We start from the raw sequence: 27,857 nt of genomic DNA, 5'->3' as shown, positions 1-27,857 counted from the left end.
TTCATTTACATTTGAATATAATTTTACACCTTTCCTTGATTTTTCACTGACACTTGATGCGTTTTATTGATTCTTATGTTAGGTGAGTCTGTGTATTTAATTTTTGGAAACATTAATTAACTCAGAGCCACTGTCCCAAGTCAATCTTATCACAGTGACCATGTATGCTTGGAATCCCTAGGTTTGGGCGAAGCATAACTATGTCTAGGAAAGTCAGTTTATACATAAACTTACTCAGTCAAAATTATTATTGTTTTGTTGAAGGAGGTAATTGAATGCTTCCTTTAAAGGAAGTCAAATTTTAAATCTATTAATGCATATAGATGTGATACTGAGAATACAACATTATTTTCGGAAGGTTTTCGATAACAGGGAGGTGGCAGATGAAGTTTAGAATGTAAAATATAAGAAGATAGGTGGCTTCCTTACTGTTCTATCACTTTGAAGAGGTACTATGACCAAGTGACTGTTCATTCTGATGAGTAAGCATATGAGCCTTTGAGGCTATTATTATTCAAACTGCCACAGTAGTTTTAATCTTGTTTAGTTTTTGAAAACAATGGTAATCTATGGTTGAATGATGTTAGTTGTATTTTCTAGAATTAATTTCTAGAAATTTCATACAGGATATAAGAAGTTTATGAGAAACCAAGAGTAAAAGATAGAGAAGTAAGCAGAGTCTCTCTCTCTCTCTCTCTCTCTCTCTCTCTCTCTCTCTGTCTCTCTCTCTCTCATACACACACACACATCTACTTTCTCTGCCTCCTGTTTGTTGTCTCAACCTGTAAACTCTTAGCAACATGTAAACTCCAGTGCAATACCTGCCTTGCTCCTGTCATGATCTGAGCTACGATGGTCAAAGATGCTGATAATTGGCAACCAAGAGTCCTCAAATTAAATGGTTTCTTTTATAAGCTGCCTTGGTTCCATTATACTGGAAAGCATAAAACAATGAATAAATTAATTTTGAAGATAAAAACAAATTTTGGTTTCTTTCAGGCCATGCTATTAGTAGCATCAAAGGTTCTCAACAAGATAATAATTGAACTTCAGTAGGACTAAAGTTTGTATACTAGTAACCACACTAGTGAAGTAAAAAAAAAACCAAAAAAAACCCTCTATCCCTTCATTATATTATTGATTTTCTTGTTTTTGTTGACTTATGCCTTTGTTGTTGTAGTTTTTGCAAGAGGATGTGTGAGAAACTTTGCTGTATTTATATATTTGAACGCTATGTCATTATGCTGTTGTGTGGCATTGTTTGGATAAGTGTGGCCTTGTTGAAGAAAGTGTGCCTCTGGGCATCGGCTTTGAAGTTTGTAAGAGTAGCAATGGCCATGGCATCTCTTCACAACACTAGAACACTGAACATGACATGGAGGTCAGAAGAATCTGGAAGGAGGGGAAAGAATATGATCAAATTATATTGCATGAAAAAATCTGAATAAAAATTCGGCAACATTTTTCAATATTAAGGGCACTACTTTTGTTAGAAGCCATGATAGAACTGGAAACGATCACATCAGTAGATATGTATGCTTAAATTGAGGAAATAAAAGCTCAGTGATTTTAGAGCTGAAATTTTTATTAATTTATTCAGATTATAACTCAATTGTTATCCCATCACTTATATCCTTCCATTCCTCCCTCTCTCCCACTTTCACGCTATTTCCCTCTCCTAGGTCTATGACCGAGGGGGACTTCCTCCCCAACTATATGGTCATAGGCTATCAAGTCTCATCTTGGTAGCCTGTAGAGCTGAAAATTTAAAAAAATTTTTTTTCATCAGAAATCTTATCCTTTATACACATTAGAATTAGAGATAATACATGTTATAAAATTATTTGAGAGTCCACATTTCCACTGCAATGTAGGTTGATTCATTCACATTAACTAAACATTTTGCAAAGGAAAAGAATAGAGAAAAAAATACTACATATCAGGTTAGTAAGTGGCTTCTGAACTTCCTCAAACATCACTGAACATGGAAAAATCACAGGTAACTCTTACAGTCATAGAGTGAAGCCAATCAGTAGCCAAGAATATATTTGGATTTGTCAAGCAGGGTCAACACCATGCACATACAAGACCATCATAGGAGAGGGTAGAAGCATCTTGAAAGAACTGTGTGTCTATATTATTTATTTTGAGTTCAAGGAACCAGAATGTGTTCATTGACATTAAGGTCACTTAAGTAAGTTTATCAAAGGAGCACATTAAGTAAGGAAAATGGCTTACACTTTTGCCCTGTAACACAATTATCCCAGGAGTAATTTGAAAGTTGCCAAAGGGAACATCTCGAATTCATCACTCGGTTTCTAAAACAAAAGTTCTTGGAAGCACAGAATGCATACAGATCCACTGCCAACCACCTAGAATATTTATACCTGGTAAATTACAAATTTGTTGCACTTATAAACTATGAGTGTGGACATGATACACTCATCTATGCAGATTCTACAGTTTTTGAAAATGAACGGCAATGGACTAAATTCATTAATTTATGTGAAACGCAAATAATTGTTTCCAAATGATTTTAAGTGGCAAGAAATGTAATAAAACATCCTGACCGATTATTCTCAAATAACATCAGCCCTTCCTATGGTCAAAAGAATGAGGTGATATTAAAACATTCCAACTATGTTTATAATGTGAATATGTAACTTCTAAAAAATGAACTTCAAAAAGTAGTGTAAGAAAAAAAACAACCAATTTACAACAATCTTTCTTAATTTCCTTATCAAATGGTACGAGATTACTTCAATTTTGTTAAAAAAAAAAAAGTATAAGAGGAGACGTATCCTTTGCATGGTTGAAAATAAATAATGCCGACGCCACAGAAATAACTTATTGAAATGAGAAAATAATCTCCACGCAGGATTTCCTTACAGCTTATATATTTGATGGAACAACTTGGAGTAATAGAGATTATTATATGTATGAAGAAAAAGAATATTTTCTTAAATGTAGTGAGTTGAATGCCCTGGAATCATTCGATAAAGTACAATTTACAATATTTACAAAACTGACACACTTGAAGAAATGAGACAGAGATATAGAAGAAAGCAAAATAATTCAATTGGGACACAGATCATTCAGTCTTCAAGAATGCTTTTTGAAACTTTGTAAACAAAGTCAGTGTATAAAATACGCTTGTGGACAGCACAGAGCACCGTGTAATCCAATAACGCAGAGTATAGGAAGTATGTGATATCGTTACACTGGAATTGTAACTTGGCACTTGTCAAAATTAACCTAGTATGATCAATATCAAAATATAGGTAGAGAGTGATTTCAAAGAACAGATTAAATACTCAATTTTGCCTTGTAATAGTGTCTGGTAACTTAAGACTAGGAAAAAAAATACCCTCACAGTAAGAGAAATGCAACTTTAAACCACTAAAACAATTAAAAATCAGATAAAATTATGTGTAGCTTTTAGAAATTAAAGGAATACGAAATTTATGCTTCCCTATTTTATTTAACCAATAGGAATAAAATAATGAAAAAATCCTATTCTAATACGATAGAAGACGTGATGAGAAAATGACTTCTATAACTTGCCACCCATTCAAATCAAAACCTCAAATATCTGTCATGTTGATATTCATATGAATAGTCATATGAATATTTACATTCACTTAGTATGCATTATCTGCAGGGAGACTACAGCAACTTAGGTAAGGGGTAGTGGAATGGGCAACAGAGAAGTAAAGAGAGTGACAGTTCTCCATGTATTGCATTTTATAATTCTGAATCTTAGACCTGTGTTGTAGTTAATTCAAAAGTATGGCATCATAAATAATTGTTATCAGGCTATAGTTATGATGGCAGCATTTTCTAACCCACTGTGAATCAGCGCAAACACAGACACCTGTAATATTTGCTCAGAACAAGACTTTCCATCGAGCCTGGCATATACGAACCTTCTAAACTATCTTTACCTCCCTGCCTCATCTCAAGCTACCTGCTTCTAACAATTTCTGTTTGGGCTGCCTCCTATCCATAATCCCTAAATAATTGCTAAGGTTGTACATTTTGCCCATCTCTTTCCATGAGGAACTTTAGAAATCCTCTTGTGGACCCATGTGGCTCTTTTCCTCCTTTTTCCTTCTCTGTCTCTTCTCCTCTCTCCCTCAAGACCATCTGCCCTGAAAGGCTCTTGAGCTTTAGCCAGGCTTATCCTATTTGCCTGTTCAGGTGTGGCAGCTTTTATTGGTCAAATAGGAATAAGTTTTTAAGCAATATTATATAGCAATACTTGGGGGCAGATTAAAAGACAGCAAGCAGTAATTAGCATCAAAATACATCAGACCCACATTCAACAGACCTGGTAATGTTTTCCTTAACCTTCTTACTTTCTAAAACAGTTTATTAAAACTCAGCAGGGAGATAGCACACTGTATAATTGGGCTTATTGCGAAGACTAATATCTTCAGTTTGATTCCAGGGCCTTGCACAGTAGATGGAAATAACTGACTTCCACAAATTGTCCTATGACCTCTATACATGTGCCATGGCATTTACATGTACATGTGCGCTAACACACATCAATAAAATCTAACAAAACCTTCCATTTTAAAAACATAACTTAGCAGAGAACAGAGATATATCCAAACTGGAGTTTATAGCCAAAAAATTATAATACATTTAGCCATATAAAAGAAAAAAGAAATTGGCTGGTAACCAAATTACTAACTGAAATAACTTTGGGATAAAATATATTGATTGTACACTAATGGATTCAGGGGCGCAACTATACATAAATGCCGTATTCTTGTTTGTAAGCATTTAACAAATTTTATAGACTCAGGAGTTCTAAAGCTACTTTAGATATTTGACCAAAAATAAGTAAATGTATCACAGGTAATAAAGTCTATGTTTCTTACGTTTAAAACAAGAGCAAGGCTAAGATAACCCTGCTTTTGCATTTATTCATAGTTATTGATATAAACACAGACAGTCACATATGTCTATTTACGTTATCCGTATGTAATATCCCTATTTTTACTTTAGGTGCATGTGATTTATATAAGATTAGCATACATTCATTTACACAATAAAAATATACATAGAGAAAATGTAGAACTATAGATAGAAGTTGTGCACAGGTTAGTAAGTATAGATACATCACGTATCTCCCCACATAGATATAGTCTAAAACTATGACACCACGTATTAGTGCTTCAACAACTGTTTTATTCTACTTTCAAAGCATCAATCTTCTATTAGAGGAACCAGGGGCTGATTCTGGAATAATGTTTTATTTTATGGGTTTTCTTGGACAATTATACATCACACTGCAATTGGAAGGACAGGCAGTTCTCAAAAAAGGTGTAGTCTTGGTAAAGGAACATGAGGTTGACTAGAAAGGTACTGAGGGTTAAACTGGGACAAGTTAAACACTGAATTTTAATAAAAAAAACAATAAAGTAATGAATGTATTTGTACAATAATATAAATAGTAATAAAATTCATAATAAAAGAGATGTAGATTGTACCACATTTTATTATTCATTAATCTGTTGAAGGATAGTTAGATTGTTTTCTTTTCCTTGCTATGGTGAAGAGAATATGAGCATTAAACAAGCGTCTATGCCAACAGCTGTCTAATTGTATTCAAGGCCCATTTAAGAGAAAATAAATCATGCTCCATACTGGAAAACTCTCCAACAACTTGTCGACAGTGAGACAAATTTTAGAGGAGGAACTCTTGCCACAGTTTCCCTAAAGTAATACAATTTCTAACTATAGTCTTGATTCTTTTTGGTATATCTACTGAAAAGTATAAATCTTACTATTCTTCAAAGTAGTTTTTTTTTCAGCAGGAGACAATCACATAAAATTACCAGTGGTCAAAATGCAGAGACCTCCTAACTGGGATGCTCATTTCCACAAGTGAGGGAACATTCTGGAAGTGGGGCAGGAAGGTTGTATGGAACAGGAGAGCAGGATGCCTGCTGTGAGACTGTGCTTTCTTTCTATGACAAGGAAAGCTTCACCTGTGCAAACTGAACAGTATTATTACTTACACCAAATTTAGCTACTCAAACAACAATTTACATTATAATTTTGGTGGGGGAAACCTTAAGTGGATCAGCCTCAAGATGAAGAGCCACAGGCAATTAATAACTTTCTAAGAGAGGGGAAAATTTTCCAAACAGATAAACCCTAAGATAGGTTATTGGATACAGAATGATCAGCCATAGAAACATACATGTGCAGGCAGTGCTAAACAGTCTCAGCAGATGGGATTTATATGTTGGTTCATATATATGGTTCATATATATGTTGGTTCATGAACCGTATATATGAACCATATATATGTATAGTATATATAGCAATAATGGTGGAAGAAGTGGAGGCTATAAAATTGGGAGAGACTAAGTCAAAATTGGGAATGGTAGGAAGAATATAAGGCAAATAAAATTATATTGTATTTTAATTAAGTAAAAAAAGTAAAATAAAATAGAGTGATTTTTAAAATCAAATATTTCACTTACTGACTGTGGAAACATGAGAGAGATAGAGAACATACGCAGTAGGTGCTACTGTAGATCACACCTACAGGTGGATGATAGCATTACTGCCGGGGTTTAAGGAGAACAGTATTATTTTTAAAAAAACAAAAACACTTTTATCAATGTACTTTAAATTGTATTTGTCATCTCAGTCAAAATACCACAATTAGCATTACCATTGATAAGATATGTTAACATCTTATGTGTGGTGGCGCACGCCTTTAATCCCAGCACTCGGGAGGCAGAGGAAGGCGGATTGCTGTGAGTTCGAGGCCAGCCTGGTCTACAAAGTGAGTCCAGGATGGCCAAGGCTACACAGAAAAACCCTGTCTCGAAAAACAACAACAACAAAAAAGATATAGTAACATCATAGACACCATGCTATGCCACACAACCAAAGACATGGGAATGTGGCATTTTTCCACATGTACACATTTATTTCAATCATAATATTTACTAACTAAATTTAAAGCAAATTTTATGAAAAAGAATAGTAGTCATCAAAAGATTCAAGTTCTCTGAAGTTCAAAAAAGATTAAGGAAATGTGCAGCTAAGGAAATCAATGGAATCTGAGATCTCAACATAATGTGGAGCACTCCACGTTGGCAGCCATACGTAAAACACACTACCACTGCAGAAGCTTCCGAAAATGAGCACACACATGAAAGGAATCTAAAAGGAGTCACTATATAAGGGTGAAGATAATGTATAAACTAGAAACCTAATGTCAATGAGTGAAACATACAGTGCCAGGAATAGGTTGAATTTTGTTAATTTATTAGCCAAAGGATTACCCCGGACACCTCCAATCATCAGAGGCTCTTATTGCTCAAGCTATTGGTTACCTCCTCTAATTTAATCACAAAGCCCTACTGCTGAAGGCACAATTTGCTTAAGTCAATAAAACATGGAGAAATTGAGCTGATGCTCGACCAGGTGCTTCCTCCCTACTCTCTAGTGTTCATAGTGTTGAAAGTGGCTTTGCATGCGACCAGAGAAGAACACCAATCAACACCATACAGCCACAAACCCTGAGGCCTAACACAGTGGTCTGCCTGCACAATATAGTGGCTCAATAGTGGCACAAATGTTATGGATGTAACCAACCACATTTTTTTTTATTGGATTTAAGACCCATCCATAAGATAGAATCTATGTGTGAAATTGTTGAAGAGGCCTGGAACCTGACACAAGATAGTCATGGACTCTAAGACACAACCTAAAACTATTATATTGTTAGAGAAAGAATTATAAAGTGATGTTTAATCACTTATAGATCAGAATATCCCTCAACCCACATTAGAGATGCATTTTCTCATAGGAGATAGTAATTAACAGAGAGACCCACAACTAGAGGCTGTGCAGAGTGAGACCTTTGAAGCACTCAAGCCTAAATAGGATGTCTTTATCAAAATCCTTCAAGCCTAAGCAATATACACAGAAGAGGAGGCAGAAAGACTGTAAAAGCCAGAGGTGGTAGATCACTTTCAAGGAAACAGTGTCTTCTAGACACGACAGAACAGGTGGAAATAAAATTCACAGACTCTGAGAGCATGTAAAAGACCCACAAAAGTTCAAATCAGACTAAATCCCATCCCAGGACTAAAAAGGGGAAGCATACAGAAAGTGTCCCACTTAACCAAAAAGCTATTTGCACTGTGACTTACTGGGAAACATAAAACCCATTCTCTCCAATGGAGGTAGGTAAAACTGTGAATACCAACTACATACCACAGCAGGCACCATTAACATGAGTAATAGGCAATACAAAACAGACTCCATACTTTCTCTGTGCTTTTTGCACTGTGGGTTTTTGTTTGGCTATTTGGAAGTGGGTGGTAGGGTGGATCTGAATAAGTTGTGATAAGGAAAAGTCTATGACAAAAATGTATACTATATTTATTATATACATTATAGTATATAAAATTATAATATACTAAACTATCATATCATATATATGTTACACATCATCAGAAATTTATGACAACAAAATCCTGTAGCTAAGAAACTAATAAACATTTTAATGTCTTGAGTCAGACACTTATTTCCATATCTCCATAATTATACTACTGTAATTTAGAAAATTACATAAGAATAAGTTGATTAAAGGGCAATATAGGAATCTCCAAACTATCTTGAGAAGTTCTTATAAAATAAAATCAGTTTAAAATAATTAACAGAAAGGAAAAAATAGTTGAAGTATAAAATTTATAGTTTCAATCTCTTGTGTATATTATTAGAATTAGCTTTAATATTTAAATTAATATAACTGATTTAAATATTATTAATACAATTGGTAATACTTACATAACACTAAGGAGATATTTTTTTAACAAATGTCAGGCTTTCTAACTCACAAATGTTTGCAAATACAAAGAATGCCTGATCACTGCTTAATTATTCATGTATTTTCAAATCTAATCAAATAAAATGGAATTTTATTGCTCACAAAGCTTATTACTACTCACTATTTATCTTTACAAAATACTTTTTGTGTAAACTTAATGACCAGAATTCAATCCCTGATACCCACTTAAGGTTAAAGAGGAGAACCAACTCCACAAAGTTGCTCTGTAACGTCCCCGAGGGCACAGTGGTATCACAACTTACAGACATGCACATTCTAAATGATGCATACGAATAAGCCAGCCTACAGAATGGCAGCACTGCATTCTTGCAGAATGAAATGATTTTAAATCGAAGACAACATTACATTTCTTGGTGAGCACAATTGCTTGGAGGTTTATTTCAAGTTATATTCCTGTTCATTCCTTAATTAAAAAAAATGTGTTAAGTATATCATAGTTTAAGCAGGACATTGTAATGGCAATGTCGTTTGAAAGCAACCAATATTCATTGTAATGAGAGTCACTTGTACTTCCACAAAAAAGTGAAGATCAAATATAAGTTGGTGAGAATTAAACAAGACCAAAACATTCATAGACTGAAACACATTTCCATGAACTGAAATACATTTCTTGGATTAAATATTGAGCTTCTTTGCTTTAAGTAAATCTATTTCATATTTGTTAATCCTTCAACTTAATTCTCAATAAGTAAATTTGTCAGGCAATTATATAAAGTTGGCTTAATTTTCTGCTTACCCAAAGAATTTATCCTTAGGTATTTTCATATCTAAATTTTAGAACTAATACATTTTCATCTAAGAACAATGATATTGCTTTCTAAATATTTAAAAATATTAACTGCTATAGAAATTTGGTAATAAAATAGTATATATCCATTATTTCTTAATATTATAAGTTTCACAAATGAGAAAAATATAATTATAAATGCCAAGCACCTTGTTTCTAAGAAATAGCTCTTTTCAAATTTAACCTCCATTAATTTAATCCAAACATTCTGCTAGTTTCAACCATTTAATATACTCTCAAAATTTTGTGAAAAATAATTTGTCTGTATCACACTGAAAACCTTGCAAAACAAACCAACCTGAAAAAAGGCATTTTTTTTTCCCATTCTTTACTTTGTTTCTCTTTTCTGCTATTGCTGACACAGCATAACTGAAGTGTACTCTCTTTCTTTATATATTAATGATTTGTTTGGCTGAAAAGGTTACTCCTTATGTGACTGAGTTACAATTCATATTTGATACAATCTTTATACTCTTACTCATAAAAATCCAAGAATTTTGGTTTGTGGAATATGAGTTATTAAAGATAGAATCAGAAGTAAAAGGGTGTAATTGCAAACCCACTAACAAATACTATGAATCCAAACATTAACCTTAGGAAAGACTATCAAACTGTTTCTATGAAGTATAAAAACTTTAAATAATTACTTAGCATAATATATGCCAAAACTAACTCCAAATTTTATCTCTGCTTAAAAATTAAGATTAAGAAAGCCAATAACTAACCTAGAGTAAAGTAACCGAATAGCAATCCAGCTGGAACTACAGCTCAGTCTATCTGATTCCACATATTGGACCCTCCCAATTAAACATGCTTCCTCTAGATATCTACCACTGACTTCTCACCAGGCACAATGAGCTTAAAGCCTGTCTTCTTCTGCTTTGCATCATTAGAAGTGGAGTGACACTAGGAGTTCATAGAGCAAGTCGAGGTACGCAGTCACTGATGGGTGCTTGCAACTGACATCTTCATTATGTAATTTCAGGCTAATAGGCTTGCGTTTCACACAGATTTTAAGCATTGTCCCCAAGCAATGCCTAGTAAACACTTCTAATAGGCACACTTAGCTGAGTACCCGTTACTTATCAATATGTACTGCAGAACATGAGCACAACGCACCTTGAGTCATAAAGTCAAACGATAATTTTGACGACATAAATCCCTCCAATATATCTAGCCTCATCCTAGCTGAACTTTCATGTGTGACATTGTTTTATCACTGTATTAAATTCTATTCAAAGTGTTCACAGTATTTTAGGGTGATCACTCCCAGGCTTTGTTGCACATTCTTTTCCTCCTCTTTTTCTTCTTTTTTTTTTTACAATCGCCTGTGTCTTTCTGTTGGCAGAAGATGACAGTGTGATGTGTTTCCACTTGCACATAGCTACACCTGTGACTTTTTAAAGTAAGCTTTTTTTTTGGTAAACATCATCTGTTTTCAGAGAAAATTATCCTTCTGGGAGCTAAAGGATAGGAAAATTAATAGGAAACATAGTGAAACAGAAACAGAATTAACACTTCTCAGAGTCCTGTGCAAACTTTCATCAACTTCTGACTTGATTTCAGAAATTTTAATCTTTATTTTGAAATAAAGCTCTAATTATGTGCTGAAGCAGATAACACTCTGGGTGTCCCATTGGAAATTTTTCTCAAAGTAATTATTTTTTCACTTAAATAAACTGGTAATGTCATCACCTGGGGAAGCAAGAGTTTCCACACAAGACTGGGCTCATGTAGTTGAGGTTATTAAGCCTGCCTTTCTCCGGTAGGACCCACCCATTTTACCATGTTCTTCCTCTTCATTCCATTCAATGTTATTGCAAGCAAATCAAATTATAAATATAAATTATGCGGCTACAAACATTTTCCCCACAGTATTTAGTTCAGGTTGTCACGTATTTGTACATAATCAGAAGACAATCAAAGGCATTGATACTAGTCCCAGTGCAAAAGTTTACAGTTTTGCGGCCTTGGGAAAGACATTTGGCTTCAGTTTTTCACATCTGTAAGTGTAAGTAATGTTTTCTACTCTGCATGATGTAAGGACCAAATCCATATCTGTGTCTAAAGGCTTTGCATATTATTATAATCCATACAAAACTTAAGCATGGTTTAATTTCTTCTATTTCTCCTTCAGCTTCTCAAATGAAGAAAGTTGCATTTAGTTGTACATAAGCTTAATGCCTTCTCTATTAGAGGAACTTTGCTAGACACCAGCTCCCATGTTATACATGTTTGCTTGTTTTTCTTTTGTATTTTATCATTTCATTTCTTTTTCCCATTGTTTAGTGTAGAGCTTTCATTTGTCTTATTGAATCTTTAACATTTATGTTGTAACTTTAATTATAATTATATGATCAGAACTCAGTAATAACCTTAAGTATTGAAAGTTAAGGAATTAAAATGCATCAGTTTAACCTGTCTTGATCACGGTTTGGTGAAAGTACAGAAACTAGTCTGTAACTTATTTTTCTCTAAGAGTAATATATTACTAGGGGTTCTCACATTTTAATAGTATTAGTCATATCTGAGCGCTTGTATCGTGCTTTATAGTGCTATGTAGACATTATAATGTATATCAATGCTTCACATATTCAGTGAGCTAAACAGATGATGCTATACTTAAAAATAATACTCTGTACTTATACTGAAAATTTTTTAGTAAATATAGTAGAAGGGTGATCTTGATAATTATGAGTGGTATATTAATAATAACTGTAACCCAATCAAAAGCAATGACATTTTGCTTTTTTTTTTAATTTTTTTTATTATTTTATTCTTGTTACATCTCAATGTTTATGCCATCCCTTGTATCCTCCCATTCTTCCCTCCCTCCCATTTTCCCATTATTCCCCTCTCCTATGACTGTTCCTGAGGTGGATTACCTCCCACTGTATATGCTCATAGGGTATCAAGTCTCTTCTTGGCAACCTGCTGTCCTTCCTCTGAGTGCCACCAGGTCTCCCCCTCCAGGGGACATGGTCAATATGAGCACCAGAGTAGGTGAGAAAGTCATATCCACTCTCTACTCAACTGTGGAGAATGTTCTGACAATTGGCTAGATCTGAGTAGGGGTTTAAAGTTTACTGCCTGTATTGTCCTTGGCTGGTGCTTTAGTTTGAGCGGGACCCCTGGACCCAAATCTGCCTATCATAATGTTCTACTTGTAGGTTTCTAGGACCCTCTGGATTCTTCTACTTTGCTATTCTCCCATGCTTCTCTCATTTAGAGTCCCAATAGGATGTCCTCCCCTCTGTCCCAGTTTCCTGGTAAGTGAAGGCTTTCATGGGACATGCCCCTTGGGCTAGTATGCAGATATAAGTGAGTATATACCGTTTGATTCTTTCTGCTTCTGGGTTAACTCACTCATTATGATCATTTCTAGCTCAATCCATTTATCAAGTGTGAAGCTGTATTTCTTCTTTGTGTTTGGTTCTGGATGCTATGAGTCTGGTTGCTCATTTCCCCACCTACCTTCCTTCACTGGGCTAACCGGACAGCTTTGTATATGACACAGTGCATGGGCATGGCACATTTTTAACCACACTAACACAAGCCTATTTACTCAATGATTTTAAGAGTTATTATTTATTTGTTTGTTTGTTTATCCCCTTTACATCCTGGTCTTAGCTTCATCCCTCCTCACCTCCCAGTCCCACCCTTCCTTCCTCTCCCATCTCCTCCCTCTTTCCTCCTCCATTCCTCAGAAAAGCGAAGCCCCCATTCCTATCCATCACGGTTCTGTCAGAACTGAGTGCATCCTCTTCTCCAGTGGCTCCTCAAGGAAGTCCCGCCAGAGGGAAGTAATCGAAAAGTTGGCGAGAAAGTCCATGTCAGAGACCTGCTACACTTACTAGAGAACCCACATGAAGCCTGAGCTGCCCATCAGCAACACCTTTGTAAGGGCCTAGGTCCAGTCCATGCAAGGTCCTCGGTTGGTGCTTCAGTCTCTGAAAGTCCTTCTGGGCTCTGTTGGTCTCCTTGTGAAGATCCTGTCTCCTATTGGTCATTTTCTCCTTTCCCCTACTTTTCCTCAGGGCTCCATATGCATCAACTAATGTTTGGCTGTGAGTCACAGCATCTGTTTTGAGATGCTGTTGGGTGAGTGGAGCCTCTCATAGGACAGTTCTGCAGAGTATCCTTAATAGTGTCAGGCGTTGGTTCTCTCGTATGAAATGAATCATGGGATGGGCCAGGCATTAGTTAGACATTTCCTCAACACCTGCTCTATCTGCACCATGTTTCTTTATCCCTGCACACTTTGTAGGCAGAGTGATTTTGAGTCAAAGCCTGCGTGGGTTTGTTGGTGTTGCCCTCCCTCTACCAGGAGACCTGTCTAGGTAGAGGGTGTCCTCTTCAGTCTGTATGGCCCTGCTTCTAGGAATCTCTACTTCAGTCCCTCTCCTTCCCACCCTGGAGCCTACCTTGACTTAGATCTCCATCTTGTCACAGAGATGCCCACACCCACACTTTTCTCTACAAGCCTTCTGTCCTCCTATCTCACTGCTCTACCCAGGTCTTATCTCTGCCCTCATATCTGTCTGTGTTTCTTCCCCTGCCTTCTTCTATCTCTAACCACCATTTCTGTCTATTCTGTTTCTCCTTCTAAGTGAGAACTCACCATCTTTCCTTGCATCCTACTAATTACCCTTCCTATTTGCATCTGTGCATTATAGTGTGTTTATCCTGTACTATACAGCTAAAATCTGCTTATAAGTGAACATATACCATGAGTGTCTTTTTGGATCTAGATTGTATAACTCAGGATGATCTTTTTCAAGTTCCATCCATTTTCCTGAAAAGTTCATGAATTCTTTGTTTTTAATGCCTGAGTGGTGTTCCATTGTGAGGAGGTGTAGATAAGATTTCTTTTCATATGCATACTATATTATGATGAATAATGATTTTCTAAAATGTTGTAATAAACCTATGAGTACTTTCTAAAGATGTCCTTATATCCTTATACATTATTTTTATGGAAGTCATAATTTCAAAAATGAATAGGGGCTAATCAATTATTCTTTGAGAAATTTTGAAAACAGCAATATGTTTTTAGTATCTACAGTCACTATATAGCATAATGAGTCCAAGAGCACAGTTCCCCTATATTACAGAGACTATTTTATGTGTAAAGTATATATCTATGAATGTGAATTTGGTATATGTGTATTGGTAGATATACATATTTGTATATTGGTATTCATGTTCCTCGTCCTGCCCTTAACCTCTGGTTACCAATGTCTTATTCTATTTGTATGAGATAATCTTTTTACAATTCTTACAGTACCATATTTGTTTTCTACTTCTGGCTTTTAAAAAAATATTCTCTAATGCCAAACGTTTCAATCCCTTCTTTTTGTTATGACATAGTTTCTACTTCCTTTTAAAAAGTTTATTGTTATTTTAATGTATGTATGTGTGTATGGCTGCCTTCAGAAGACAGAAGTGGTGTTAAGGCTGCTTTGAACCCCTGTGCGAGTTCTAGAAGGATAACCTAAGTTCACTCGAAAAGCAGCAGCTGCTTTTAAGCCATTGAGACTTCTCTCTATGCTTTTCTTTTTCTTCTTGAAATCTACATAAAAGTCATTCCGTACTTAAAGCATATATCTTAATTATCTGAGTGCCTCTCTCCACAATGTATACATAGATACATATGTTTGATGTATACAAATTTTCTATTTGTCACATAAAAGCAAGTACATTTGTAAAACTATATTGTGAAGTGTTCACAATGAGTTGTAATGCTTTTGTAGTTTGGTTAAAATCGTATTTCAGTGGTTACATATAAAGCGACATGGCAAACATCAAGCTTTTTAAATATTTGAAGAACAGTCATTTTTATTCAATATTGTAATTTTATTCTCTAAAATATAATCTTCAGTTATTCTTTTAAAATTTTGAGATAAAGAATTTACCACTTTCCATACATTGGTCCTTGAAAAACACTCATGTTTTTTCCATATGCATAAATACTCCTAAATAGTCTTTTGTGTGATATTCTCTAGGAATAACAGATGGAAAATTTTAAATGGAAATAACTTAAAATATGACAATGACAAGTTCTCTTTAGAACTGGAACATAACAGCCTATGTCTTACCATTTCAAAAAGCCCCTGAGAATCATCTGCAAAGACAAGTACGGATAGTGAGCAGACAAGAGATCAGGATGACAGTTCCATTTGTGTTTATGCAGTCATCTCAAGGGAGGTTAATATGGTCACTTGTCAAGATCAAGGCCCACCTAGGTAACAAGGCTCAGATACACCCATGAAAGATTACCAAGGCTGGTTTAACTGTGGTGAGAAGAGCTACTCTAGTTAATTGGGACACCATTTTATGGCTTGGTTGCATGGGCCGAATAAGTAGGAGAAAGTGAGCTGAGTATTGAGTTGTTTTGTCATATTTTTTCAGAGCATCAGTGAGACAGATAACTATAGCAGATGGCTTATTGTGCATTTAATGAGCAGATCTAAAGGAATTATAGTTTTGTTTGCTTTAAATGGACTGTGCTATATGACAGAACAGGCCTCTCATAGAGTTTTGTACAGCATCCCCAGGTTGCCAAAGAAATCTCATGTGCCAAAAAATTCACTGGAAACTATTAATAAAAATTATTCCAAGGGATCTGACTTTTTGAAATTGACACTGAGAAATTAAAATTAAAAGTAAATTAGATGCTGTATACAGTAATAGCTAACTCTGATTAGTTTATTTTATATGATGTGTGATTATTTAGAATTTATTTTTGCTGTTTTGTTTTACAGACTTAATTATTTATTTATTTCCTCTATGTGCACGTGTTTATGCCTTAGTGTATATATGTGCACTTCTTTAGGGCAATGCGCACAGAGAATAGAAGGGATCCCCTGGAACTAGAATAACAAAGAAAGTGGGTGCTGGGAACTGGAAAATGTACAGCTGCTTTAATCATGGCATCACCTCTCCAGATCCTTAACCCTTCAGTTAAATATAACATTTAAAGTAATTAAAATTTAACATTCTACTAATATTTCCTACAAAGTACTAAGAAAATCAAAACATAAATCTATATTTGGAATTGCAACAGTTACAAAATGCATGACACTTTTTCCTATATTGTATCAGAAAAAGTTAATTCAATTGCTGGTAACTGGTTGGTTTTCATTATAACATTTTTTTTTCTCCATTCGTGTTTTCAAACTCAGTAGGAGTACAATATGTAAATTCAAATACAGGGTTTCAGTACTTCATTGGCAAGTTAGCCATCACAGAAAGAAAATAGAATGAAATTGAAAGTACAAAAATGCTTATAGAATAATCAAACAGGCAAATGTAAATCTCTGGTTTTATAATGTTTCCATGTTAACTAATGATATTGGCTCCCTTTATTATTAGCTTATCCTTTAATTCATAAAAGGAATGAGCATTTTAAGTGAATTTCTTTTTAAGTAATGAATGAGCTTTTCTTGTTTTCATCTATAATATGTTTTTCTTGTTCCATTACTTTGTTATTATTACAAGCTTAGTAGATATTTTCTAGTGTACATCACTGTTGCTCTTTCTTATTTTGACCAAGATTCCCTTCAATTGGCTCTTGTTCCTAACATTTCTTAGAAACTACATTTGACTTGATGCCCAATGATCTTCAATGTGCTCAAACCAATGGTCAGTTTTGAAAATAATTGAGCAAGAGAAAGATGGAAATTTTGAACCAAAGATATTAACTTGGTAACATTTTTCACATTTTTGTGAAATAAGAAAAATATGCTTCAGTGGCTCAAGTAAGCTCTGTAAGGAAACACATGATAGGAGAAGAGTCAGAGTGTTGGTGAATCAGTCTCTGTATATACAGTCCTGTATTATGTGGGAAATATCCACTTAAGTGAGTATATACCATGCTTGTCTTTCTGGGTCACTCAGGATGATCTATTTCCAGCCATTTGCCTGCTAATTTCGAGACTTCCTTATTTTTGATAGCTGAGTAGTATTCCATTGTGTAAATGTACCAGAGTTTCTTTATCCATTCTTCAGTTGAGGGGCATCTAAGTTGTTTCCAGATTCTGGCTATTACCAATAACGCTGCTATGAACATAGTTGGGCCAATGTTCTTGTTGTATGATGCAGCATCTTTCAGTATATTTCCAGGAGTGGTATGGCTGGGTCTTGACATAGAATTATTCCCAGTTTCCTGAGAAAGCACAAGATTGATTTCCAAAGTGGTTGTACAAGTTTGCACTACCAGCAGCAATGGAGTACTGTTCCCCTTTCTCCACAGCATCTCCAGCATGTGCTGTCACCTGAGTTTTTTATCTCCATCATTTGGATATGTGTAAGATGGAATCTCAGAGTCATTTTGATTTGCATTTCCCTGATAACTAGGTATGCTGAGCGTTTCTTTAAGTGTTTCATGGCCATTTGATATTCCTTTGCTGAGAATTCTGTTTAGTTCTGAACCCCATTTTAAGTGGGTTTGGTTTGGTTTGACCACTCTACCCCTATACTATGTTTTGTATTGTTTCTTTCTTTCCTTTTTTTTTTTTTTTTTTTTTTTTTAGCTAATGAGATTATGGGATGGTTCCCGAGTGTCTTGAATAAGGTTAAATACTAAGTAAGTAAAACCATCATGAAAAACATGAAGGAATTTTTACTAAATCAGAGTGAAATGGAGAGAGATGCTTTTACTGAAAGAGATGTTTATAGGCTTCATAGATTGTCAGAAAATTACACATATGTAACCAGGAAGGAAGAGCAAAGTCAGTTGTTGTACACATGTAGGGCGAGAGCACAACTCACTGCCTCTTTAAATTTCTAAGTTCAGCTGGCTATGTATAAAGCAATACTTACCATTTAATCTATTCACCTAGTCAATTTTGGTACTCATACCAAAATTCTTGACCTTTAGCTGCTGAGATGCTTCAAAGAGACTGCAGTGAGGGTCTCCTTTCCTTTTGAATCTCTTAATTTCCCCAGTGTTTCTGTCCTATCTCAGAAAGACTCTAAAGCTACTGAATCATACAATCTAAGTTGTATTGTTTTGTGATATAAGAGTTGACTCCCTATGAGTATATGTTTAAAAAAAGATAGAGCAATAAATGAACAGAGATGTGGGAGCACAATGGTTGCCCCCCTTTAAAGCAAAGCTGAAAGATTTCAGAATCTTAGACCCTATATATCAGTTTCTATATGGATGTGACATCTACTGATTTATACAGTGTTATTTATGTAGGAAAAAATATACATAGGTGTGCCAAAAATAAAATATTTTTTCTTATTTTCAGGCCATGTGACTTCACATAATGAGCAATGTTTAAATCATTATAATGACAGAATCCAGATGATGTAAACATTTTTTTTTTGTCAGTTTGTTATTATCTGTGCTAATGCGGTAGAGCAAGCCCAAGGGGCGGTAGCATCCATCACATTTGCTTTCAAAATAGTATGGTTTCTGATTTAAGAATTTCTACTGCTATAAACAAGCTCATCAAACTATCAAACTTTCCAAACCTGCATGTTCCCAACCTCCTGCCTGCCTGTCAGCTTAACACAGCACACCCACTCTTTCCCACTCCAGAGAGAATTAAGCAGGAGGATTAACCAATATGAAATAGATTATTTAAAATAAAGAAGCTCAATTTTTAATCCAGAAAATTTATTTCAATTCATGATTCTTTTATCCACTTTACTTATTTTTTTTTTCTGCTAAAGATTATCATTTTCCTTGACCTTGGAAGAGTAAACCCACAGTTCCAGGCCACATATCTATGCTGATGGAGGAAGAAGTTTGTACTTGTTAGTGTCTGTTAATTTGACAACCCTAGACATATCCTGGAAGAGGAAACATCCACTTGAGGAATAAGCTTGTCCTGTGGGCAAGTCTGTGGAGCATTTTCTTGACTGATTGATTGGCCAGGTAGCCCTGGATTCTCCTGAGAAAGCACACTGAACAAGCCATGGAGAGCAAGCTAAAACTTCACATTTTGCCAAGATTTCCAGCTCTACTCCTGCATGAGTTCCTGGCCTGACTCCCCTTGACAATGGACTGTGATCAGCACGTGGAAGGTGTTGCCTCTCACTTTGATTTACAGCATGGATTTTATCTCAGCAATAAAAATATATTAGTCTGTATTAGTTTTTTTGTTTTTGTTTTGTTTTGCTTTGCTTTGGTGTTTTTGTTTTTTGTTTTTGTTTTTGTAATAGGTAAAAACAAGTTATGGAAAAAGGGGGTTGTTTTGCCTTATTTGGTAGTAGAGAGATGACTCCTTCACGGCAGGAGAAAAACATGGCTACAGAAGCAGGAACCTAAGGAATCACATCTTTCATGACAAACAGTACTCAGAATAGACTAGAAGGGGTACTTGGCTTCATAGTCTATAGCTCACCAACTGTACTATACCTCCTCAAGCAAATCTACCTCTCTTAAGACTTCCCAAACAGCACCAACTGGACACCAAGTTTTCAGATGTCTGTGGCTACAGAGGACATTGCTCATTCAAACAACAACTGAGTCATTCAAGGGTCATTGTATAAACTAGGCTATACCATATGGTACAGGATAATCACACTACAATACAGAGATTGATGCACCAATCAAGGGCCATGTGTGAGGTGGACCTAGACCTCTCTGCTCAGGTTTAGTAGATAGGAGGAAGAGTCTCCTTGTGGGTCTCACAATACAGGGAATAGGGACTATTTTGTCGTGGACTCTGGCCCGCTAATGTTGATCAGTCCCCCATGGCAGCGCATCCTTGCCAGGACACAGAGGAAGAAGATACAGGTAGTACAGATGAGACTTAATAGGCTGAGGCCAGATGTTAGGGGAGGAGGGCTCCCTTTTCCGAGGACTAGGGGAGGGATCAGAGGCAATGAGGGAGGGGCCTACAATCTGGATGAGAAGAATTCAAACTGCAGAACAAGCAGGTAACTTAGATTGCTAATCCCACTACATGGGAATAGCTCTGAGACTGGCTGAGACATGAATGTCTAAGCATAGACAATGATTCTTGTTGGCTACAGAACCCCTGTGATTATTATTATATGCCATTCCTCACACAGCATGAATGAAGATTTACAGATGTCTTTCCTCTACTCATACAAAGACCAGACTTAATTGTTCCGTGCATCATGCACACCTCATATATTTATAATTTTAGGACTGCCTATTGCTTGTGAGAAATTATATGTCTTCAGAACAAAAGAACTGAACACTGGCTCTGTATCAGACATTAGAGGATTCATTCCTCTGAGCATGCAGGACACTAATATCCTGCATCTTTCATGCTCCAGCACCAAGTGTTTCAGTTGCTGTTCCTCATCAGAATAAAACAGCTCACAGGACACCTTCAGAGCAAGCTTCCAATGACAACTTGTCCAGCTTTTCAGATTGTCCCACACAGAACTTTAATTAAGCCTGGAATTTCTCAACATTTAGAAACTGGACCACGAATGCTATTCCTATCTTGTTTAACAATTTTTCCCAATTTTATTTGAGTCCCTACAAAGGTATTTTTTGTCCAAAATCAGCAAGAAGAAGCCTTACGAGAAACATGTCCCATTTCCCTTAAAGAGGGTTGGGTAGGTTTTTGCTTGCTGTCTTGGGCTATAGATGTTTATTTTTTTTTCTTTTTCTTTTTAGATGTTAATTTTCATTGGAAGTAGGTTATAAGCTATTGTTGGACTTAATTCTGATAGAAAACAAGGTTGTACTCAAGGATATCTTCCCTTTTGTTTATTGTTCTACCTTAGGTTTGGAGATAAGGAGTGAAAAGAAGGAAAGAGGACTATAGAAAAATATAGGGATGATAGGACAAAGAGTAGATTATTGAATCTCCTCCTCAGTTTAATGCCTTAATTGCTACTCACAAGGTTATTTTTAACTCACTAGTATGGAAACTTGTATATTGATGCAAAATAAGTTTAATGTTGTACATTGGTATAGACTTCAAATTTAGGATTATTATAAACACACATTATACTTATTCCTACTCTCATATGAGGATTATATACATACAACTGAATTATAATAAAACGTATACTTCCGATACCTTGAAAGTGCTATTGAAGGCTGTGTAGGATAATTAAGTAATACAAGCTAATTGTTAGTTGATCAAATCACGGTCATATCAATTACTAGTCTATTTTTATCACAGCAATATACATCCTAGGTTTAACAGATAGATATGATTCTATAGATAGATAAGAAAATAGATGAGGTCTTCAAAAACCTCAGAGGCATACATAATATGGCATTTAAAGATGTGATCATTATTTTAAAGATTCTTTGACAGTAAAACTGGTTAATTCCTAGCAATGCTCAGCCTACTTCAAAGATGATGAGCATCAATGAACTTCCTTATAGAGATGGCTTCAAACATGGCAATCCAGTCACTGGGCAAAATGTCCATGTGTTTGCCCATACAGAATTCTGTCTAAAAAGGGGCAAGTTTGGATGAAGGCAGAGTTGATGGTGAAACTCTGCCAAGACAGGGTAGGAAAGTCCTCACTAGTTCCTGCCTCACAAATATGTCTGTCAGATATATTGGGACAAAAGGCTGAAGATGGTGCTCCAACTTTATAGAGAGTTTTGGGTGACTGTTCAGGCAGCAAACTGTCCCTGTCATTTTCTGATTTTGGAAATTGCTAACCTGTACTTCCTGTCTACTAAGATAATTAACTTTATTCCTACTCAAGTCTCTGATGGGGTTGAAGACCAGATAGTTTATCTCTACAATTAAGCTGAGTTGTTTATAAGTTTAGATGTTTTTAGATCTACATAGATGTGTTAAGGTGATAAAGATGAGATATGATAGATATTGATTTATACTCAGAATTTTATATGCACCAAGATAAGAAAGATGTTTCCTTTAAGGTTCCAAATACAAATAACCACAACACTGGGAATGTAACATTTTTATAATTTCTGAATGTTTCATGGTTCTTCTTGCTGTAGGCAGTTTATTGTATATATGTGTAATAATATAAAAGTATATGTAAAATAAGAAAATAAGTAAAAATTAAAAGCAAAAAAAAAAAAAACAGGCTATCATCTTGCCCCAAAAGAAAAGTTATTATTTTCAAAATTGTATCTCTAGCTGTCTTGTAACTATGAGTCATTAAGAGAGAGAAACACAGCCTCTACTTGGAAGCAACTACTTGGCTTCTATCTTTTATTTTTTATGGAGAGAGAGTTATAGTTTCCAGTGTAGTGCTGTTAGCTTCCTCCCCTCACCACTGTGCAAACGTCATGTATCCTCCAATTAAGCTCCCTTTGTTTAGAGTCCTTGCTTGGAACTCCACAGTAACAGAAATGATGTCACATTGACAAAGGAAGTAGTGATTCTGGCTACTCACACAGTTTCTTAATTGGTTGAAAAATCTGACTCAACTTTCCTCCTCATATCCATGCCCTCTCTGCCCTCTGCCCCTTTCATCTAGGTTATCTGTTGGAATAACAAGGTTATTGGGTAGCAGATATGCTGCTGGTACTGTCCCTGAATCAACTACTCTGTATTATCCCAGCCTCTCCTCTGTGTCTTTCTGAAGTCAATGACATGCTTTTTCACTTTCTTCAGTATTGAAGGTGGCTTCCTTTTTCAATAGGTTTTTCTTGGCAAAATGGAAATTAAAGAGAGAAAGGAAAAAACAGAACAACAATTAAGGACTCTCTTTCTCTCTCTCTCTCTCTCTCTCTCTCTCTCTCTCTCTCTCCTCTCCTCCCTCTCTCTCTCTCCCTCCTCCTCCTCTCTCCTCCTCTCTCTCTCTCTCTCTCTCTCTCTCTCTCTCTCTCTCTCTCTCTCTCTCTCTCTCTGTGTGTGTGTGTGTGTGTGTGTCTCCCCTAAGCTAGAACACTTGTTTCACTGTTCATCTTTCTATGTGCTTCAGGACTGAGAAGATTAATTGTCTCCATTTTTACTTGATTAAGAAGATTGTGTTCCTGAATTTGATCATATAAAAATAAATGTTTTAAAAATAATAATACAAAGCAAGATAAGTTGTACGTAATACATTCTCCATTTTCAGTTGTTGAACCACACAGTTTCCTCTGACATCATGCCAATTATACTGTCTCAAATGTGGAAGAACTAATTTTATGACTAGTCATCATTACGTAACTTTTATTGTATTCAGTTTCACTTATAATTATACAGCACTACTTTTCTTACTCTGTTAAGTTATTTGTTTATACAAAATATATAATAAATCATGTCTTATATAGGCAGACAGTGAAATTATTACACTAAACCTAACTGTATATCTGTGTGTTCTTCATCAACTCAAAATGAATATTGGTGTTTTATATTTAGAATATCGCTATTGATTTGTATCTTTCTGGTCTGATGTCTGAATGAGGCATCTCTGTAATCAAAGACATGAATCAAATTTAAGTAGGTTATATTCATAATTATAATTGATAAGTAATCATTAAGGAGAAAATATAATTTTTAGAAAAATAAATTATTTTATGAAAAATTTACATGAATATAGTCTAGAAGCTAGTAAAATGTTGTGGGTTTGTCCTCATTTTAAAATTGTCTAACTTCAATATACTTGTTATGAAATTAGTAATAATAATGATCAAATTTTAAGAATGAATAATAAATCACAAGTTAAACTTGAGATACTGAATGTCTATGTAATAATTTCAAAGAAAAACAAAAGAAATTTGATAAGGCAAAATTATCATAATTATAGAGACAAGCAAAAATATCAGAAATTCCCAGATTATTGAGATACCAATGTGTTTGGAGACTCTATATAGTGAGCAATTCTGTAAGTAAGCCAAATTAGAATTTTATATTTTAATTATTACCTTAATGCTGCTAAACAAAAATTTTTAATTAAAACATTAATTTTTTAATAAAATGTACTTACTAGTTGAAAAACATGAAAACTAGAAAGTGGCACAGTTTGTAATTTTCAGTGTGTAATGTGTAAAGGACTTCCATGTGGAAAGGCGTGGTTCTCAATTGATGAAGATAGAAAACTTTCGCAAAGCAACTTGGTTTGTATGTAGGCATTTTCCCTCAGTGTAGTAAGTTATTTACTAAAAATTGATGCACATTAAGAGAAATGACTTTGTAGATAATAATGAAATGCTATACTGGAAATAGAAAGACGAAGATTGGAGGGACAAACCACAAAAACTAGAGCCCGTGGTTGTATAGAATAGGAATTAGGGAGGGGCTGAAGAGATGGCTCAGCAATTAAGATCACTGATCTGTCATTTAGAAGACCCTGCTTTAATGCTCTGTAACTCCTATTCTAGGGGATCTTACACCCTCACACAGACTTGTATGTAATCAAAACAAAATGTACATAAAACATAAATTTATAGAAAAGAATAGAAATTAAAAGTTTATAGACTTGTGTGATTTTAGTTCACTCTTTAAATACAAAGCACATTATTCATCAGACTTTAAAAAGGGCTAATCTAAGTCACTTTTATAAAAAAAATAATTAAGACATTTTAGTAATGTAATAATGTTAAGTGCATCAAGTTGGGTCCCAAAGGCAAGTGAGTGTTCATAAATGCAATCCAACATCTATAATAAACAATCCTTATTGCATTGATTCTGATTTTCTTTATTTTTCTCCTTTTGTTTGCTTTTTGGTTTTTTTTTTTGTGTGTGTGTGTTTTGTTGTTGTTTTGGTTTTTTTGTTTTTGTTTTGTTTTTTGAGACAAGGTTTCTTTGTGTAGCCTTGGCTGACCTGGCCTCACTTTGTAGACCATGTTGGCTTTGAACTCACAGCAATCTGCTTGCCACTGCCTCCAAAGTGGTGGGACTAAAGGCGTGTGCCACCACAGCTGGCAACTGATCTGACCTTCATAGTATACCTTTTTTAGTATGATAATTTTTTTCTGCTTTTACTTCTATTTGTACTCCCATTGCAATATCATGTTGGCAAATCCAGCTTCTCTTTATTATTTTTATTTGTGAGGCTTGAGACAAGCCTCATCTTTAATCTCACAATTTCAGTTAAAGAGAGGCACAATTATCTGTCCTCTAAATCCTTTTCTAATACATCACACATCATGCGGAGATATTCTCCCTCTAAACCTTAGATTATGTTAAGTGACAGGTTTAACCTCATCTAGTTCATCTGAACTAGTATCCGGGAACACTTGTTAACTCAAGAACACCATCTGAGCCAATTACTGTCTACGGAAAACATTATGGGACAAAAGCAATGTTAAGGCAACAGTCGAAAATTTTTTTGTTTGCAAGTTGCCTCAACATTGTAGATAGGGATATTTTTATGCCCAGTAAATTCAAAGGGACAAAGAAGTTGACTAATAAAGTGAGTGAAGGAGACCTAGTTGAGTGATGCAATAACAGTAACAGAACAGCCCAAATATTAACATGTATACAGCACTGTAAATGCCTGGCTTTTAGTACAATTAAGCCTTAAAGATAGTGAGAGTGATTTAAATACATTATAAAGTTCCAGTCTTCTCTCTCTCTCCTGTAGCTATCTGAAAATAATCAGACGCCATGTTTTTATATTCCTCTTGACATTTAAAATGACCAACTCTTAGATTATTTTTCTAGTATGAGATCATGTTTGACACAGACAGGCTATCTACCCTGAGCTTGAACGGCCAAGATTTTATCTATGTCTAATTATGTTTTTTTCTAATGTTCTTCTTACTCTGTATTATTTTCATAAAATGATCTTAGGATATTTGCCCATGACAACCTACAGGAATGGTCTCAAGCCATTTGTTGACATTGTAGCCTCAAAGAGAAAAGATGGAAAGCCTCTAAAGATAGGAAGGAGCCTCTGATGTTGCATGGAACAGATAATGTTTTGTTTGCTACATACTATTTGATGTATAGATTCATGGCATCGTGTCTTTATCTTACAACACTGACACTGCTGCCAACTCAACTTTCTGTCCCTCAAGAACAACCCAGAGCAATGGTTGGCTCTATCAGTTCCCCATACAAAAGTAGATAATCTAAGGAAAGGAAGGCACTACAAGGCTTATACTTATCTCCAGAAGGACCACCCTCAAGAATCAAGGCTTTTAAATCCACATTACTCACTGTCTGAATGATGGGATGAACTGTGAATGAACAGTACTTTTATGTGGGCGTATATATCCTATTTTGTTTATTTCTCCCCTTAAAAATCATAGGACAGGAAAGAATTTCAGTCCCTGTCTTAACCAAAGTTCTTATATGGCAACTTAGCAGACAATGGTACTGAGACACAGGAATTTGCCGAGGTGTAAGGTGTGGATGACTATTCCAGGAGAGCTTCATCCCACATGACACCCTCAGCACCACTCTAGACAGAAGGATCACAGGGCCAGCCATACTCAGATACCATGAATAAACTCAGAGTTTATAAAGCCAAAATATTAATTTCATGCAGAGTAGAGCATTGTGTCATAGAAATGTCTGGAAGCGGAGAATGCTTTGCTCCTACACTCTATCCGTGACAGCAGCCTCAAGCCTAATGCACTGTGCATGTGAAATTCAGAGAACACAGAGGACAAGTAAGTAAATTCTGTTAAACCCCAAGTATTATGAATTCAAAATAAACTCATCAATAAAACTGCAATGAATTAAGCGAGGAGAGTCTAAGGTACAGTTATTTAAAACTGTTGGTGAGTGCTTTTCCAGTTACTTTTATTAAGTACTGTTTAGTGAGTGGAGGTGTCACTTGCTTCTGGCATGTTTGGAAATTTTTGATGATGAAAGTGGTTTTCAAGGTTTTTACAATAATGAAATTTGATGATTGGGAAAAGGTACCTCACTGAAGGAATTGATTGATCTATTTTCTGAGCTCTCCAAATACTGGTTTTGCTCATTGCAAATCTATACTGGTCACCACAGGAGAAGTGACTTTATGGATTTATCTGCCAAATCAACCTCTAGTACTTCATTCTGGTTTTTGAGTGTATGAAACATTTTATATTAAATATGGACTTAAAAGGACGACAGGGAAAGAAGACAGGAATTCAAATTCAGCCAACTTGAATGAACTAAAGATGTGTAAAAATACACTTTTTACAATACTGTAAAGAGAGAAATAAACAAAGTGGAAGGGGAAAATCTACACCCAGGCTTCTTCTCCAGTCTTCGTAAACACGGCATGCATAAGCTCACCCTTGACACACAAGTGCCAACAATAGTAATGCACTTAAAATATGAATTGTTAAATATTTTAGATCAATTATGTGACTAGAACCAAAAT

The sequence above is a fragment of the Acomys russatus genome, chromosome 12, assembly GCF_903995435.1.
Source record: "Acomys russatus chromosome 12, mAcoRus1.1, whole genome shotgun sequence".
Classification (NCBI taxonomy): Eukaryota; Metazoa; Chordata; class Mammalia; order Rodentia; family Muridae; genus Acomys; species Acomys russatus.
The sequence above is the reverse complement of the archived record's forward strand: the minus strand, read 5'-3'. Positions refer to the sequence as shown.